The following is an 18,357-nucleotide window of genomic DNA, read 5'->3' as shown; positions in this document are numbered from 1 at the left end:
ATGCACATCAGAAATGACATCACTCCCCTTCACAATGTAAATATACATAAACTGCGCAGGCTGGTCGGTAAATAAGTGCAAAAGTGAAGACAGGGTTTGAAGATATTCCCCAAGAAAAGTACATGGCTGCAATTTTTTCTCTTGAGACGTCATAGCCACTTTAGTTTTATTGTTGGATGATGGCTCAAATCACTTTGCCTCATGTCCCTCTCTTGATGGAAACCCTTACCTTGTCCCTTCGGATGGTTTATAATTCATGTGAGTCCCTTAAAGGCAAACCAAGGTCTTAGCAGAAGCGGTTTATTGGTTCCAATGAGGTAGTTAAATATGGACAAGGACAGTTTGGAGGCTCAGTCCAAGACACTACATAATTGACGACCTCAAGTCAAAATCACTTCACCATGTAAATGTTGTAAACACCTTATCTTAATTCCCCACTTCATGCAACATTCATAAAATGAGACTATTAGCATGAATGTGTCTGTGAGTTTTAAATGAATTTCAAATGTTGTGAAAAAAATAAAATGTTGTGACTTGTAAAAAAAAAAAAAAAAAAAAAAAAAATGTAGTTTTGACTGTATAACGTGATAAAGCCGTCGTTGAATTTGTACTAACCTGTTGTCTACATCATCCGACGGTGACCCAGCCTAACATTCCGCAAAAGCACAGATAGAAATTGTGAGATGTTTTGGATCGGCTCAGCTCCTTTGGCTCACGTTGCCGCTGTCTGTGGTAGTTTGGGGAAAGGGCCTCATCCCCGAGGTCTGTAGATATTGTCGCTTATTTGCATCTGAGTCCCTGCTGAAGAATGGCTGTGTTTCAATACCACTGGGGGGTCATGGTGGGCGGGGGCGCCTGTGCGCAAATTTATGTGTTTATGTCCACCCACGCCTGGTTTTGAGCCTCAAGCAATCTTCAACTCAATATGCGGCTGTCATTCTGCATGAAACTGGACGTGGATGACCGACATGCACTTATGCATTGTCTGGGCACATGCTATACAAATACAAAACGATGTAAAATATGCTAATGTAATTGTAAATTATATATCAGAATTAAAAGTGCTACTTTAGCTACTATTACTACGATGAAAGTGCGATTTTAGCTACTGCGCATAGCATCTACATGTGTATTAATACATGTAGGACCGAAAACTGTGCGAGTCTGATAAATGTGTGACGCACATTATGTATGTAAAATAGTATTTTATCACATCAAATGATTGCAAGACTTTTTAATTTCATTGAAAGTCAATCATTTTCTAAAAACTTTCAGTTGACTATGCCAATTATTTCTAATACTCTTCTCTTGTAAAAAAAACCCAACAACAACAACCGAAAAACAAACAAACAAACAAAAAAAAAACATTCGGGCCACAATTTTGCAACACGATGTGACAGTTTTACCAAAACATGAAAAGTCACTAAGTGTCACAGAGAGTGCATTCAAGCCATAAAAGATGCACTATTTCAAGAATGGAAGGAGGCTTTTGCACTGCATGGCTAAAACTATGCTGAGTCTGATGAATATTTTAACTTTGAGGGCAATTACATGACTCTAAATGAGATGAAATGTACTTCAGCTCAACTTAAATATGCAGGAGCTGTGAAAGACATGGTGTGCGATGCCAGACTAGTGAAATTAATCAAATAATCACCTTCAGTATAAAATATGTTAATGAGTCATTTGTCCGCAGGACACAGGCGGCTAAAATATTTAGACTGGATTTCGGTGACTGTGTGCATGTCTGCAAGTAATGTGTAGCCGACTATTTGACAATACCTCTCCTAATGATGCATCTTTATCGATACATTATGAAAGAAGCCATGGTTAAAGCGCCCCTGTAATTGACTGGACAATGGCACTGATGTGATAGTTGTGGACTTCAAATTGACTGATTTTAAGCTTGTTTTCCGACAGTTCTTTGAACGCTCACATTTAAATCGAAAAGTGGGGTGTCAGACTGGTGTCAGGTGCAGAGGACGAGCCCATTTCCCCATATTAGTGCGTGCGTCCGTCCCCACTTTGCCCGTTACTTTACGCAACATTGACCAATTTGAAGTGGTGAAAAAAGCTTGGGAAAAAAATTTGATAAATGCTCAAAATACCTGAGAAGAGAGCAACTTTGTCTTTGTTGTTGTTTTTTTTAGTTTTGTTTTCTCAGTTTTTCTATGTCTCTCTCATCAATGATTATTGAGTCCACCTGTGTGCATTCCACCCCCTAGTGTTAGTCAATCAGCCCCCTCCAACCATGCGCGTGTCTCGCCCAGGTGGTTCTCGTCTCGTCGGTATTCCTGTATTTAAGTTCCTAGTTTTCATTCAATCCTTGTCGGATCGTTGCCGCTGTCGTGTTGTTTTGTTTCTGCTAGTATTGTGTTTTTGTTTCCTAGTCTTACTTTGAGTTTTGGATTGTATTATATCGCTCATGTCTTTAAAAAAAAAAAAGTTTGGGAAGCGGATGTAACAAGCATTTTTTTGTTTTGTTTTATCATTTCAATCATTGACAGCGAAATAAATTACATTTTATTCCTGATATTAAACTAACGATTGAACGTAACATCAGGTTGCTGTTGTGTTAAGGGTTAGGGTATATGATAGCAATAGCATGATAGCATAAGCAAATCTTGTAATAAGGACGGCTGGTGCCCAGGACCAACTTGAACGCATGTGTGAGCACATTGGCCACACTTGAGTCGAAAACAGATGATTTCAAACTTGTTGCAAAATTTGCTTCATGACTATGAACAAACGTGACCATTCCTGCAGTCGACCAACAATCAGTCACAAACCAATCATTAAAAGGATTTTCTACGCCGGTAATTTGTATTCTGTAGCCATTCAGTTGATGGGTTTTTAAACGCGATCCAGGAACAAATCACTACTCTACTCAGCCGTTCAATAAAGATGGAGCAAAAAGGGGATATAATAATAACAGAGTGTATTATCTCAAACGTGTGACGACTGCAAGGCAAAGCAAAGTTTGTTAGTTTGTTAACAGGATTACGTGACGCAAACGATTTCCACTTTGTGGAAGGTTGGCACATAAAATTGAATACATTTGTTTATACTACGGTCGTTTATTTGTCATTTCTCACCCTTTGCTTAACTAGCTGAACCACAAATGATTCAAGGTCAAGAGAGCAGAAGCTCCGGCATTGATTGGGGCATCCGCAGCACGGCTTGCTCGAAGGCAGCGCCAGGGCACTTTTATTGTTCCGTCACGAGTTGGGGCTGTTTGCAGAAGGGCGTGTTTGAACGTCTCATCAGCACGCATATCTGTGCCGCCAAAAGTGGCATTGTAAGCATTGTAGGTGTCTTGGCTGTCCTGAGATTGCTTTCCTCGCACTGGTGCAAGCGTGTGCGTCTGTATTTCCGTGCCGCGGCGACGCGCAAACGTCGGCCCGGCGGGTACTTTAATCCTCTTTTCCAGGCACCAACACACTCCTTGCCTTTCAGATGTGATCAGAGGTGAGCCTTTGTGTTGAACTGTGTGTGGTATTGTGTGAAATCAAAGGAGGTGAGTGAGAGCAGCCCGAGAGGCGTCAGCATCTGGCTTCAACCCCGATGGCTTTGCTCTAGGGCAAAGCTTGTGTGAAATTAAACCGAGGCTACATATTGTCACCCTGAACGGTGAGCATTTTGAAACTCTTGAAACGCTGTCACTCCCACACACATATATAGCCGACTCCAAACGCTTTTTATAGCCACTGTGAGGAATAGTTGTGAAGCTTTGCAGACGTGAAACGGAGAATTTATATATATTATTATGAGGCACCTGCAATAAAAAAAAAAAACTAAAAAAAAGGTTTACAACTAAAGCACACTGGGAAAAATAGAATAAATGTGCCATTATGCAGAATCTCCAAGGAGGGGAAAAAAAAATAAAATAAAATCCCAGTTTCAATGTCTCTGCACTGGGACCAATCAGTGTGTTTTTGCTGAGGTGCGAGGTGTTCAAGCAAGTGTGCGTGCATGCATAAATATATGAGTGTGTGTACTCAGCATTTCAATCCTCAGGGGAGTTGTTTAAGGTATCAGAAACAGAAGTATTTTGAGCTAAACCCTTTGAAGCTCCTCATTTGAATGTCAGAGGATACCATTAGATTGTGTGCACACTGTTTATGTGAGGGGATTGGTGCCTTGAATTTCACAGTTTATTTTTTGATGCGCATTCTCAATTTATACGTATGCTTATTTGATTTATGTGCATGCTAACTGCATTAGCTTTAAATCCAGTCACACTGAGTTCATTTTGCTTATTGACTGTCATTAGCAAGTATAACTGTCCCTAACTCCATAATTAACTGTTTTTTTTTTGGGGGGGGGGGGTCGCTCCTGATTAGTTTTTGATGCTGATTGACTGTGATTTTCATAATCTCAACCAAGGTCAGAATTCACCTGTAACATGAAAAAAGTTGGAACCAGCCCAGTTTTAGTCTTGGCATTTCCAGATTTTTTTGTTGGCGCGATGCACTTGTCTTTAAGTTCAGAGATGTTTGCAGACAAAATCTTCAAGGGCATGAGCAAGGTCAGGTCGAGTCAAGTGTGAATCACAAAAATACATAGTTTTAAAGCTTTGTGAGGTTATCTCAAAACTTGGTGGACATAGTGGCTAGATCGCAGTTTAGCAAATTCAGTTTTGGGATGGGAGTCTTAAGGTCAAAATTCTCTTATAATAGTAAAAAAAAAAAAAAAATCTGGGACTGGAGGGATGACATTGTAAAATGCTCATCTGTCAGCATTTTGTCAATGCCATACTGCGTATGACAGCACTCTAAATGCACTCATACTTAATGTCTGTCAGTCTAGCTCGCAATATGTCTATTTAAACAACTTGTATATTTACTCTACAGCCGCCATAGCAAAAATGCATTAGAAAAAAATAATTAAAAAAAAAAATCTGCGATTGGGGTAAAAATAGATTTAGGGCTCACATGTACACTATGGCAGCACAGAACGACCCCAGAGTGAATGAGTGAATTATTTCGCTGATCCGATCAATTACTTCATTGATAGGTTGCGCAACTTATGACATTACAGTCGATCACCAATTGTGTAGACAATTGAAAAAATATCGACCGGTTTCTATAAAGTCGATCAGATCGGTGTAAAGTTTAATACATATAAAATGCGTGTGTGTGTGTGTGTGTATGTATGTATGTATAAAGTCATGACAAATTCTCATTCAAAGCATTGTGACTCCTACTAAATCAGATAACCCCAATTTATAGTATAAATATATAGTAATTTGGGAACTGCATAAATTGAATAAAATGTGCTTTCCGACAGAGCTTGCAAGCTTGCTGAATATTATATAATATGTGAGCAGGTCGCTGCTGGGTACGGCATTACAATTGAGCACACAATGTATTGGTCAGCTTGCATTGTGTACAACTGATTATGCAATACTTAACAAATGGCAGAAAAAGTTGCATGCACCTTTTTCAGTTTTCAGTGTTTTTTTTTTTTTTTCCTTTTTACAGAGTAAGCTACTTCTTAGTCAAACAATTTTAGTAGTGTGCAGTCGGATACTGACATCTCTGTAAAGGCCAGAGGGATGTGAAAGTGTGTCCCGTATTCACCGTAATTACAGCACTAACCAAATCCCATAGGAGCAGAGTGGGCTGGAAAGGATATGAACAGAGAACGCGGTGAGGGCGGAAGCTTGAGGATTGTTCGTCATAATAGGATATTTGCTATATTGGTAGGACGTAATGATGGGGATTAAAGGTGTGGGGGAAGAAATTAAAAAACTGTTGGAAGATAATAATGGCTGCATATCACTTGATTGAGGCAAATGAGGAGGGTGGAAGGGAAGGCAACCCACTTTCCAATCTGATATGCTTGGAAAACTTCAATAGATGTACTACTTAAGTGATAATTTAACCAGTTAATTAGTACACTGATTAGCGTTGATGACCATGTAATACATTAAGATCGTGTGTTATGACTTTGACACCTCCCTTGATACCTCGAATCATGTCAACCTCTTACATTCAACTGGCTGGAGGGCAATGAAGCGTTCCTCAAGATTTCCACACGGAATATCTGGCAGCATCTGCGTGGAGCCATCGTGCCGATGTGGACGATATGATAGTAGTCAGAGAAGAATTTGAAGGTTTGGGATGACATGCAGGAAGCACGTAGTTCCTGAATAATATCAAAATATTAAGTGAGTTGATTTTTGTGATGAAATGCACAAAGTGAGTTCCTGCACTTGATGTTGGTTTGCTGTTCAGCAGTTTTGTGACGTTCTTGAATGGTAATTTGTATGCATGGGGGCCTTTTGCCCTGGGGAAAAAAAACTCACATTAGGATATGTGGTTATTGTTTGTTTCAAACCCTTTGTTGTTGAAGATTGGATATTTCATTTGCATTGAGCATGGAGAATATATTAAGATATTTTGAGCTATATGGGTTCAATAAAAATATGCATATCATCGCTGTCCTGTGAAAAACACTCATGTCCATTTTTTTTTCCATTTTCTTATTTTTAAGTGAATGGTGGTTTCAGAAATTTTATTAACGTGAAAATTAAACATTTTTCCAAAATTGGACATAAGTGTTTTTCACAGGACAGCGACGATATGTACCTCTTTTGTCCATATTTAAAACGACATTTATGTCATACATCTGGTTAGGAATTGTGTGATCGTATGTGGCCCGGAAGAAAAATTGTGGTCCATATCATAGGGATGGACCAATTATCAGCCGGGCTGATTATCGGCACTAATATTCAGTATTTTGATGAATATCGGTATTTGTCTTTTTTTTTTTTTTTTTTTTTTAATCTGATGGCCGATAATAAATCAATATAAGACAGTGTTAACTTCAAGGAAGTAGTTATCTAAATATTCAGTGAACTTTATAAGAGATTCTACAGATCCTGGGAACACTATGCACTTTTTGTTTTTTATTTGAAGTCAATCCAATACAATATCTCTTTTTGTTAGAATTTTACAACAAAGATGGCCACATTGACAAACATCTATAATAATAACTTCTTTTTTTTTAAAACCAACGTTATGCAAATCTGAAAAATTGTTCAATATAAAGTTCAGAGGTTTTTTTTTTTATTTTCATTTTGACACCAACATTTTCCTTTTTAGTGAAAGTGAATATCGGCCCCTAATATCGGTTATCGGCCTCCTTGACTACCAATAATCGGTATCAGTATCGGCCTTGAAAAAAACATATCGGTCTATCTCTAATATCATATAAATAATAGCGTTCCCACTGTGACGGAACGGTTAAAGTAGTACAAAACAACAAAGGAAAACGGTTCTATGGAAAAGTTGGAAATATATGTGAAGATTTGTGACTTTGCTCCTCTAAAGAGCAACACAAATGTCCAACTGACACACAACAGTACTAGTGTAAACGCTAGACTTAGCATTCACACAACAAATATGAATGAGACCAGCAATGACAGTGAGCGATTGAGTAAGTACCAGTGCAAAAATGAAAGAGATGTCCTTTCCTAGTACAGCACCGAGATTGACTGTTAATTATGAATGACTATATAGCTATTAAAGATGGATGGGTCCCTCGGTGCTGTACAGCCATTGAGTGAATGAGGAGTGTCTGTTGTTCCTTCTGTCAGTACACACACTCACACAGCAGGGGTGAAGGCAAGCAAAAAGCGTCGCAATGACGGGTTATGTGCAAACTAACACGCAGAAAGGGCTGCATGTCAAATAAATCATTACTGTATTTTTCAGTACCTCAGCAAATGATACATGTATTCAAAAGAAGAATAAACTCCTTCAGCACAACCCTTGCACTTGGAAAATTCTTCTGAAGCATCCCAGAAGAATTGCGTCCAATCGCAGAGGTTTCGCTGCATATTTCCTACTCTGTTGTATGTTTTCATGAACAAAAAGCAGGGTTAGAAGAATTATGATCTGTTTAATTATAGCATTAATTCATTTGAGTTGGGTTAGGAAGCTTGCTAGGTTAAATACAACATCCCTGAGACACAACAGGTTACTCCCTGACTCCAACATCTCCATTAAAGCTTCATTAAAAGTAAACATGTTAACCAGTGTACAAAACCATACTACAACTAAGCGTGTGGTAAATAAGACTGTGCTGGGACGTCTATGTGTGCCCTTCCATGTACATGCAAGGGAAGCCACAGGCATGCAGAGAAAGAGGCAAAGACCCCCGCGGGTTACACAACAGTCAGCACCAATGACAACGCATGTGACGCTGATGGAGTCAGACGCAGCATGCAAAAGAGGAGCGAGGGTGATGGCGAGCTGCAAAGTGACATCCAGGCGAAGCAGGAGGAAGTCTCGGGCAGACTAAAGCGGCTTAAGTAACGGCTCCCTTCCTGTGCCAGATTTGCCAGCTGACTGCTTGGAAGGGAATCAGCTGAGGCAAATCAAGGTATGGAAGGTCTGTAAGTGGGTCAACAAGATGATGTGGGCTGACTTGGGCTCTATTCTTCTTATCAGATGATGCTAGCAAGGCCGAGATTGGGGGGGGGAAAAAATGGCCTACCTGAACAAAATTTCTACAAGTAAAATGAGCCCTGAAAAAGTGAGGTGAGATTGTGTTATATCTTAACATCTGTTCATAAGGCCCCTTATTGCAATTCAATTAATTATTAACGCAATTACAGATTGGGTTGGACCACTTCAAATCCCCCGAATATACAATCCTCATATTATGAAGACTGGTGCAATTTGACGCTTGCGCATTTGCGCAAAAAGGGTTGAGGAGGGCCTTTGCTGTTCCAGTGAGAATATGGCTGAGCGTTCAAAGCAAGGTCCGTAAAGACTTGGAATGATGAGTGTGGTGTAGTAAAACTTTGAAGCACTGACCTTAACCCCATCAAACACCTTTGGCAGGGCCGGCCAATGTGGCAACCAAGGTGAGATTTGATATGGCGCCGCCCTTCACTTACAAAGGAAGTCACATCTTTAACATTCATTTTTTATATATATATATATATATATATATATATATATATATATATATATATATATATATATATATATATATATATATATATATATATATATATATATATATAAAGAACGTTAAAACATTTGCCAGTCCAATTTTTTTTTTTACTCCACATTGGCAGTTCCATGCTTCTGTACTTCCATAAAGATATTATAACTTTATAACTTTTATCTCACTTCCTGAAGATGAATTCATAGGACATTTAAATTGCTAGAAGCAGCTTTCCCGTGAAGTCCTTAAATCCACTTTGACTTTATTTTGAAGGAGAACACGTTCACGAAAGTGAATATATTTTTGAGCTATCAAAAGCACTCTCATTTTACATGATTTTATTCCCCTGATGCTTTTAAGATTATTTTGTTTTGGTCTCCTGTCTTCCGTCAAGTGCCTTTTATTTGTCTTTTCCTCCTTTAACTGTGAATGCTGACATTGCCAAGTTCCCATTGGAGGCACTGTGAAGAAGTTATGGCGCTCTATGGGAGCTCGAACTGAGTTCATGAAAGTCCAACTACAAAGAGAACTTTTATTAAGCTATGACACTGATTATGTGTTAAAAGATGCTGTTGTGCAACCGTTTTGTTTGCTCAGTTTACCTTTTGATGAGGAACCACAATTGTTGCAGTACACTTAAACAGCAGGTGGACATGTAGCCTGTCATATAATTAGACCATTGTCGTTCTGCAGTCACTGATCAAACCCTAATATGTATTTATGTAGTTTACTTTAATACATATTAAAGGGAGGTCAACCCAAACATATTTTTTTTTTCCCAGAATATGTTCGATGCAGGCCCACTAGTCTAAACACGGCATTCTGATTAATATTGCGTTTCATGGAATACGAGTTCAGTAGCAAAATCCACCCGTTTTTAGCTAGCTCAGGGGGCGGCCATTTTGTCATTTCTGTCGACTGAAAATGACATCACAGTTGCTCAGGGCTCAGATAATGACACCCATTTTTAGCTAGCTCATTTTGTCACTTCTGTTGACTGAAGATGACGTTGAAGTTGCTCGGGGCTCAGATGACGACCAATCACGGCTCCCCCGTTTTCTGAAGCTGAGCCATGATTGGTTGTTACCCCAACGTGATGTCATTTTCAGTTGACAGCAAGTGATAAAATGGTCGCCCCCTGAGAGAGAAAAACGGGTGGATTTTGCTGCGTAATTTATATTCCACCAACGTAATATTAATCAGGATGCCGTATTTCAACTAGTGGACCTGCATAGAACATATTACAGAAAAAAACAAAAAGTTGATATAAGAAAACAAGTTGAGATGAGAACTTGGCTCCAAAAAAAAAATGTTCTGTGAGCACAAAATGTACATCAAAGTGTATGAGGAAAAACCTTTAAGTTAGCAGGTCATCCAAGATTTTGGATATGGTTTTGATGTCTACAAAAGTAATGTCACTCTGTTTATTTGGGCTGTGTCTACTTCCTTTGTACATAAAGTAATCCATCCTTTTATAGAGACATGGGAGTATCGAGACCTGAAGCAGGATCAAAGCTTGTGTGTGTGCTGGCACAACAGACGGTGTTAGCACAGCTGTCCAATCACAAATGGGCAAAAGAGAAGGGACACATGTGTCACACCAATAACAAACTACATGCATAATTACCATCTTACCTTTAGTCTACTGACTGTATATGCTTGTAGTGATCAGATGAATCCTGTCGACTACTATACTTCAAGGAAAAAAAAAAAGAATTGATCTTGAAATGTGATTTATCGCAATGAAAAATGCTTCAGATCAGAAAGTGACATTTATAATGACCACAAGAACGCTTTGAAACACATCATTAAGGAAACGGAGGAGGAGAGAAACATACCACAATCAGTGAGCGTGACCAGCAGAGAAACATAATAGCAATATGGTGATTACCAAGCAGTCCACATGATTACTGCCCCCTTGAGGACTAGAGGTCTGATTGTGATGGCATGATTATGACTTCAGGGGCTATTCATGTCCCTTCACAGTCATGCAGGAACTGCCTGCAACGTTTATTATTGTTGCTTCTGACTCCGACCACCTCGAGAGGGTTATTAAGCTAAGGTTTGTCAAATGAGGAGAGCTCATAGAGTAGACTGTGCGCCGCTGCTATCGTTACTTTAGACTTTGTGATGCTTATGAACCTACGTCTCCAGAGAAGTGTGTTGAGGTGTTTCATTAAGAGAAAGGTCATGGCGAAGTCATTTCTTGCCAAACTTTTGGCACGGTTACTCAGCTCATCGCCATATTTTGGATAACAGTACATCAAATTTATTATATCAAACAATATATATCAAACAACAATTATTTAAACAGTATACCTACCGTATTTCATACTGGCTACTTATGATGGGATGCACTGTTTTAATGGACAGTAAAAATATTGATCGAATAGGACTTAAAACTTGGAACAAATTATTATATGTCTTTTGCTCGCTCGGCTTCTTGTTTTTTTCTTTTAAAATTTATTGAATCAAACAACAAATAATATAACCCTCGCTCTGCTTCTACTAGCTTCCGGGAATAACAGTAACGTGTATACTGATGTGACAGAGATGAGTGGCAAAGACTCTTTGTTCCGAAGTGTTTGAATAAGTGTTTTCATGCGCGCCGATTGGATTAACAATAGACAAAAACTAACTCCTGTATAGAATAAAATCTTGATCGGAATGGGCTTGATCTGCTCGCAGTATTCCGAATGCGGTGTGGACATGAAGCATTTTTATTCCGGTCATTTAATCCGAATAAATGTGTCCATGTAAATGTAGCCACTGATTTTCCATTGCCCATTACCAGCTCGGCTCTCTGCTACTCTACAGACCGATACAGAATGTGGACCAAATATATTTGATATGTTCACAGTCAACCAGGGACATTTTTCCCACACAATTGCCACTGTGAATTGCCTCAAATCCATTTTTACACATCTATTAAACTTGGAGTGCCCTTCTATGCCAGGAAAATATGGGATAGATTTTGTTTGGCAGGTATTCAGTGACCTTGTCATGACCTCAAATGCTCAGTTGTTTGCCTCTTCAGTCGAATTTGGAGGTTATTGCTTTTCTTCACAGGGGTGAGAGCAGGCGGTTGAGTCCAGAGATTGTTTAAGGCAATGACGTTTGGACAACACAGATACATCCCCGTTTGTGCTGTGCAAAAAATTGTGCAGCACGTCTCCATACTTCTTGATATAATATCGATATGTGTGAGTGGGTGCAACTGGTGCACTGTAAAAGGCTACAACTTCAAGCCGCCTATTCCCCAGCCGGCTTAGACAAATGGAAATTTAAACCGCCAAGTTAACAAGGCAGTTGACAGGGTTACACGAGGTCTATTTTCATTCTGGCATTTCCTAATGTTAAACACCAGTGTAATCAACAAGCTGCCTGGCTTCCTGTCTGTGTGGCTCGCTCCCTCCCTCCTTCCATCACCTCCCTTGCTCTTTCTGTCTCTGCTGGAATTCATTTAACACATCCATATTGGATTTCCTAATGTGTGGCCCAACAAGTGGCTTGTACAACTTGCATCTGGGCTGCCTTTCTAACAGACAAGTCCAATTTGTGTTTGTGTCCAAGGCACCTGCCTGCGGGAGGGAAGAAAAGTATGCTGCCATGTTTTGTGTTTCCGTCCAGAATGTTTCTTTGCTATTGTGTTACATAGAGAGGTTCAATTTTGTGGCACAGGGATGAGGGATGAAACTGATTTCAGAGAAAATGGCCTTCAAAAGTAATACAAACAATGTATGTAAAAATCTAAAGCTGTATCTATGGAAAATAATGCAAAGAGGCACAGACATGGAGGCAGCAAATCGGGGAGCTGCACTTGACCAATTGGATGTTGACATCGCACACATCACTGTGGTTGTACACATATCAGGGTGATGGAAAACTTACAAAGATAGTGGAAGTATTCGATTGTTTTTATTGTTTTATTTACCTGATTCTGATTTCAGGCTAAGCGCCGGAGCCAGATTGAGCATGTCAAAGACTGGGCACTCTGTTACTTCTACACCGTGTATCTGGAGATGTTTAATCAAAATGGTTGTGCAACTTTCTTTGAACGACCTAACCTTATTGCAAGTGTTGCACTGAACCCCCCCCCCCCCCCCCAAAGTTAAACTATACTTTCTATCGCCGTCGCACGCTGTTGCGCACACTTACATTTGCTGCTGGTTCATCTTTATTGGTTTGATCGGCCAGTAAAACTAGGAACATTGAAACCATGTCCCGGTTCCAATCAATTCTCATTCCCAAAGCCCGACCCTACCAGGGAAATGTAGGGTATCAGTGTCTTATTCAAAGACACCACAGCGGTGCATCCAGGGAGGTTGGGGGTCAGTGCTTTATTTTTCTTAGGTAATTATACAATGTCACTTCATTTGTCCAAAAATGTTTACATATCAATTACAAATATATCTTTGTTCATCTATCTATACCAGCCACAAGCATAATCAAAAGCTCTTCCCAAAAAATGGCAGACGGTGCAATAAACCTGTGCAACCACCTGTTTCCATTCATAAAACAGAATAAATTACACCTTGATCATATCAAATCTGTATTTAATAAACGATATAATGTTGTTGTTCTATTTATATATTACACACATTAAGGGTGAAACGGTTCCAAAAATCCATAGTGTGGTTCTCGGTTTTGTGCTCATTCAGTGATTTATTTCTTGGGACACATTCCACTAAAGTTTGTTTATCCCCACTAATCACTTGAAATCAGGGGTTTTGTAGTATTTGTAATGATATATAATTCCAATGTGTTAATTTTTTTCCTTGACTGCCTGTCAAACTGTCTCATATTTGACGGCTGCAATAATGACACTTCAATGCTCATAAATGAGCAAAAAGGAACCACTGGAGTAGAAAATTCCCCCACACTTGCTTTGATAGTTTGTAGATTGGGAATATGTTAATAATGCCAGATTACACCCAGCTCTAGCTAACCGGATTATTGTTTAATGCTGCTCTTCTTTTCTCCTCAGCTCTCCTCATTATTTTCTTGTAATTTCTTTCCCCTCTTCTCTCATATTGGCCCTCCTCTTGCTCACCGTGAGGACCCTGCAGTGTCAGACATTTTACTTCAGTATTAAGTCTTATAGTTGTGGCGCCTCTCTAGCATGTGTAATTATGATGAGAGTTGGATAACCTGAGTTCCTTACTTCCATAAAGAATATGCTTTTTCTTTTTTTTTTTTTTTTACAATCAAGTCCCTGTGATTATAGTATGTGCATCTATTTAAGGTTTGTCAAAACGTACTGAATTGCAATTTAATTATTCAATGACTGATAATATGTGCCATTTGCTTCTCACTAAATACAACACTAACAATGTCCCTAAAACTACCCTTACTCTTTGAGGACACTAATATCTTTGATAAAATCATTGGATTTGAAAATTATCAATAGTACATATAAAACAAATTTCCAAGTAGGCAATAAACAGACTTATATAAAATCAGAGAACATTTAATTATAAAATTGAAAAATGTAGAAAATAAATTGTTCACTCAAGATGTTTCCCATATAAATCTCTTTTAACCGATCCAATATTCAACACAAAATGTCCACGTACACAATATTAATGCAACGGCCCAATCAATTTTCCCTACAGCTGGCAAGCACTAAAATCACATACCCCAGTGTGCTGTACGTAGTATCTTACAACTAAATGGCTCATTCACCCATAGGCAAAAATATAAGTAGGTACCTTTCAATTAAGCAGGTTCACTCCTGTGGTCCAAACGGCAGGAACGAGGAAAGCAAGAGATGAGATTCCACGTCCAACACGCGATGTCAGTCAAGTCCTCCCAGTCCACAACGCTGTGCGGCTCCGGCCAGGTCCTTGTCGTCCTCGGCAACGTATTAATCCACACAGGCCTCACTTGTTGCGTTAGCTTGTTGCTAGCGGCATAGCAAAGTCCATGCGCACTGATTAGCCTCTGTGTTAGCGGCTAATTCCGCGAACGGAAGTATTCTGCTGAGTAGTCCACTCAAACCGACTAACTCTCTCACTGCTAAAGTTTTCCAAAGAGTCCCGGTCGAACACTTTCGCCAACAGTGATTAAAGTCCACTTTCTCTACACTTCGACACGTGGGCTCATCGGCCGTCGTCGTCGCTATCTCTTTTCTCGATCTTCTCCTCCTTCGCGATCTCGGGAACCAAACGCACTTCCCGTCCTCTGACCCCGCATATGATTCACTCATTTACATAGCAAAATAAATAAAATAATTTACAATACAAACTGTATATATATTTTTTTCATGTGCTATTATTGAAGAAAATACATTTCAACAGAAAATATTGTACAAAAACGTATTTGCTATTTATTAACATTATCCGATATACAACCTTCCGTTATGGAGAAACCTCATAAGCTTATTGCTGGTAAACATATTTTACCGTTAAACACAATTCCTATTTATCAAGCTATGAATTTATGAATCTACATTCACTTGAAACAATTAACTAATTTTAACTTGGGTACATACTGTTTACAGGTGTTAAAAAAAACAGTACAAGGTCAAACAATAATGCCAGGCAGTGGTAGATTCCAATATCTATCAGTTGCTATGTAGTTATTGTAATGCAGCATGTAAGAGAAACCATCGAGTGCATGCCCCTGTTAATAAAAGTAAAAAGATTGAATGAAATAGAACTTTTTACGACAACATTGTTGTAATATTTGTCAATTATTGTTGATCATGTTTTGACTGGGTCAATTATTATTTTAATAGGATACAATTGATGTTTGCAACGATCGTAGGTCTAGGTAAATTTTACTTTCAATAATCACAATGAATTTATAGCTTTTTATGAGAAAAAAAAAAACTCTTTAAATGTTAGCATGTTTCAGCATTGCCAATACTTTTAATTACTGTTATGTAATGACCACAGTTTGAGAACAAAACAAATTAATTTACCTTATAGGAAAAACATTCAGTTCAAAGACCAGTTTAACGGAACAGATTGTGTTTGACTTTGGAATTTCTGCTCAAAGTTAATTGCTAATGATAACAAAGCACTGAACATATGTATACACAATTTAAAATGAAAACAAACCCTACTATAACATTACGTTTTGAACTAGGCGGTAAGTAAATACCTTAATATGTATTCAAGAAGAAAAGACATTTCTTCACAGGCATGCACAAACTCGCACACGCTCTCTCGCTCTCTCTCACTCATACACAAATGCGTCTGCAAAGCGAGCATAGTGTCAACTCTGAGTTAATGATGGATAATAAAAAATATGCTAATGAGCCAGCAGGAGGCAGAGACTGAATTGCACCATCAGATGTGGGCAGAGGTTTAAAGAACCCTATTTTGACAACTTAATTACTTCTTGCTGGGATATTACTTTGAGTTACTGATTGACCCCATTAAAATCCAGACCGAAAGCCAGCGGAAACACCAAAGTGTAGCAAAGAGTGAGGAGATTGTTTCTAGCAGCTTTTGTAGTTGGCGGAGAGAGAGGACTCTTACTTCGGCGATTCTGCAGAAATTAAATGAAGGGAAATGACATTAAAAGGAATGCGGCACAAAGAGAATGACAGGCACTGTGAAAAGAGACAGAAAATGACAGAGTGGGGATGGAAACAATACTTAAGTCTCTATCTGGAGCATACTGCCTTTGCCATTAATTGGGGATGCCCTTTCTCTTTTGCTGCTTTTACCACCGCCTGCTCCCACCACCCCTTCGTCTCATCTCCTTGTTGCTCTGCTGCTCTCCCTTCACTGTGTGTCTCCGCCTGCTTATCTCTCCTTTCCCTGACGTGCCTCTTTTGCCTTTTTACTCCCCACACTTCTGTGTATATGTGAATCCATCATTGGTTTAAACAGGGGGGAAAAAAGTCGTGTATGACCGGCGGGGGCTTGTCGGAAGCAGTCTCACAGAATTTTTTGCCAGACAGGAATGTCATTATAATCCTACCATTTGATTGTTTTTTTTTTTCTTTTTAACCCTTTCTACACCAACACTTAATGTGTTGCTCCACCCTTGTGTTGCTTAAAGTGGGAAGTCAACGCAAACCTTTATTTAAATTTTTTCAAGAATATGTTCTATGCAAGCCCACTAGTTGAAACAGGGCATTCTGTTAAATATTGCGTTTGTGGAAGTGTTAATCCACTCGTTTTTAGCCATCTCTGAGGTGGGGGGGGGGGCATTTTGTCTTCTGTCGACTGATAATGACATCACAACTGCTCACAACGACCAATCACAGATCGGATTCAGAAAACAGGTCAGCCGTGATTGGTCATTGTGAGCAGTTGCGATGTCATTTTCCGTCGACAGAAGACAAAATGGCCGCCCCCAGAGATGGCTAAAAACGAGCGCATTTTGCTGCTTACTTTATATTCCAAAAACGCAAAACTAATCAGAATGCCGTGTTTCAACTAGTGGGACTTCTGGGAACATATTCTTGAAAATAAAATGTGTTTTCGGTTGACTTTCACACAACAAAGCATAACAACACTGCCACATAGATGCTAATTGTTAGCCTGTTCAACCGATGGTGTTTTCTACTGTACGTTAGCATTAAGCTAGGGGAGGCTATGTAGTTGTTATGAATACACAATTGCACTTCTCTTTGTTTGATGTTAAGTTTGACTGTAACTTTCAGCTGTTGAGAGTCGGAATAATTTAACACATCTTTTTTGACGAATTGATTATTATCTGCCAACTGTGTGTGCTTCTTGTGAAGAAAATGTATTCACCTACCACCATACTGTGCTCGCATCTCAAGTTTGGCAAGTCAAAGCAAAAAAAACATGGCCCACCGACAGCATGTATGTATCTTGAAAAACCCGTAACACGGGTCAATCATATCTCAAGGAACTACTGTACTGACAAAAAAAAAATCTTTGTCTCAATTCATTCACAAATTTACTTGCTCAGTAGGAAATCTTGGCCACCCACAAACACAAAGCTGATACACCCACAAGAGGCCATTTTGTATGAATGGATTAAGTGAAAATGGATCATTTCTGGCAAGCACAGCCGATGCTCTCTCATGACACAATTTGATTGGGAATCACTGCTAGCACTGTGATTGATTGGTGACCAGTCCATCCAGGTTTTGCCTCACCTCTCGACCCCAAAAAAATCAGACGGCAGATGCTCCAGTCTTGATAAGGGCAAACGTTATAGAAAATGGACGGAGGGGGTCTATATATTTATTTACTTATTTAAATTAACTGAACAAAGACAGCAAGAAAGTAAAGACAAAGAGAAGAGACGCAAAGTCTGGTCTTCAAATCCCTTTGGGGCCTAAATGTGTATGTGATAAATGGATGCTTCAAGCATCTACTTTTCTCTTTTCATCACGCTAAACAATGTTGCCTTCCCTCTTGTCCCATTCTCTTGTCTCTTTATTCTGTTTGTCTCCCTCCT

General features: G+C 39.2%; 1 long non-coding RNA gene across 1 annotated transcript; it reads right to left on the bottom strand.

Annotated features, from left to right (window-relative positions):
* Window positions 1–597: 597 nt before the first annotated feature.
* On the bottom strand, window positions 598–15,279 carry LOC147144480 (uncharacterized). The gene is made up of 3 exons (XR_015087508.1): window positions 14,676–15,279; window positions 5,995–6,150; window positions 598–798 (listed from the first exon to the last, which is right to left on the bottom strand). It is a non-coding gene; the product is annotated as an uncharacterized LOC147144480 (long non-coding RNA).
* Between the last annotated feature and the right edge of the window lie 3,078 nt (window positions 15,280–18,357).

The sequence above is a fragment of the Filicampus tigris genome, chromosome 7 (genome assembly GCF_054856515.1).
Source record: "Filicampus tigris isolate MCC_2025a chromosome 7, RoL_Ftig_1.0, whole genome shotgun sequence".
Classification (NCBI taxonomy): domain Eukaryota; kingdom Metazoa; phylum Chordata; class Actinopteri; order Syngnathiformes; family Syngnathidae; genus Filicampus; species Filicampus tigris.
Note: the sequence above shows the minus strand (reverse complement) of the source record. Positions and strands in the feature narration are given on the sequence as shown.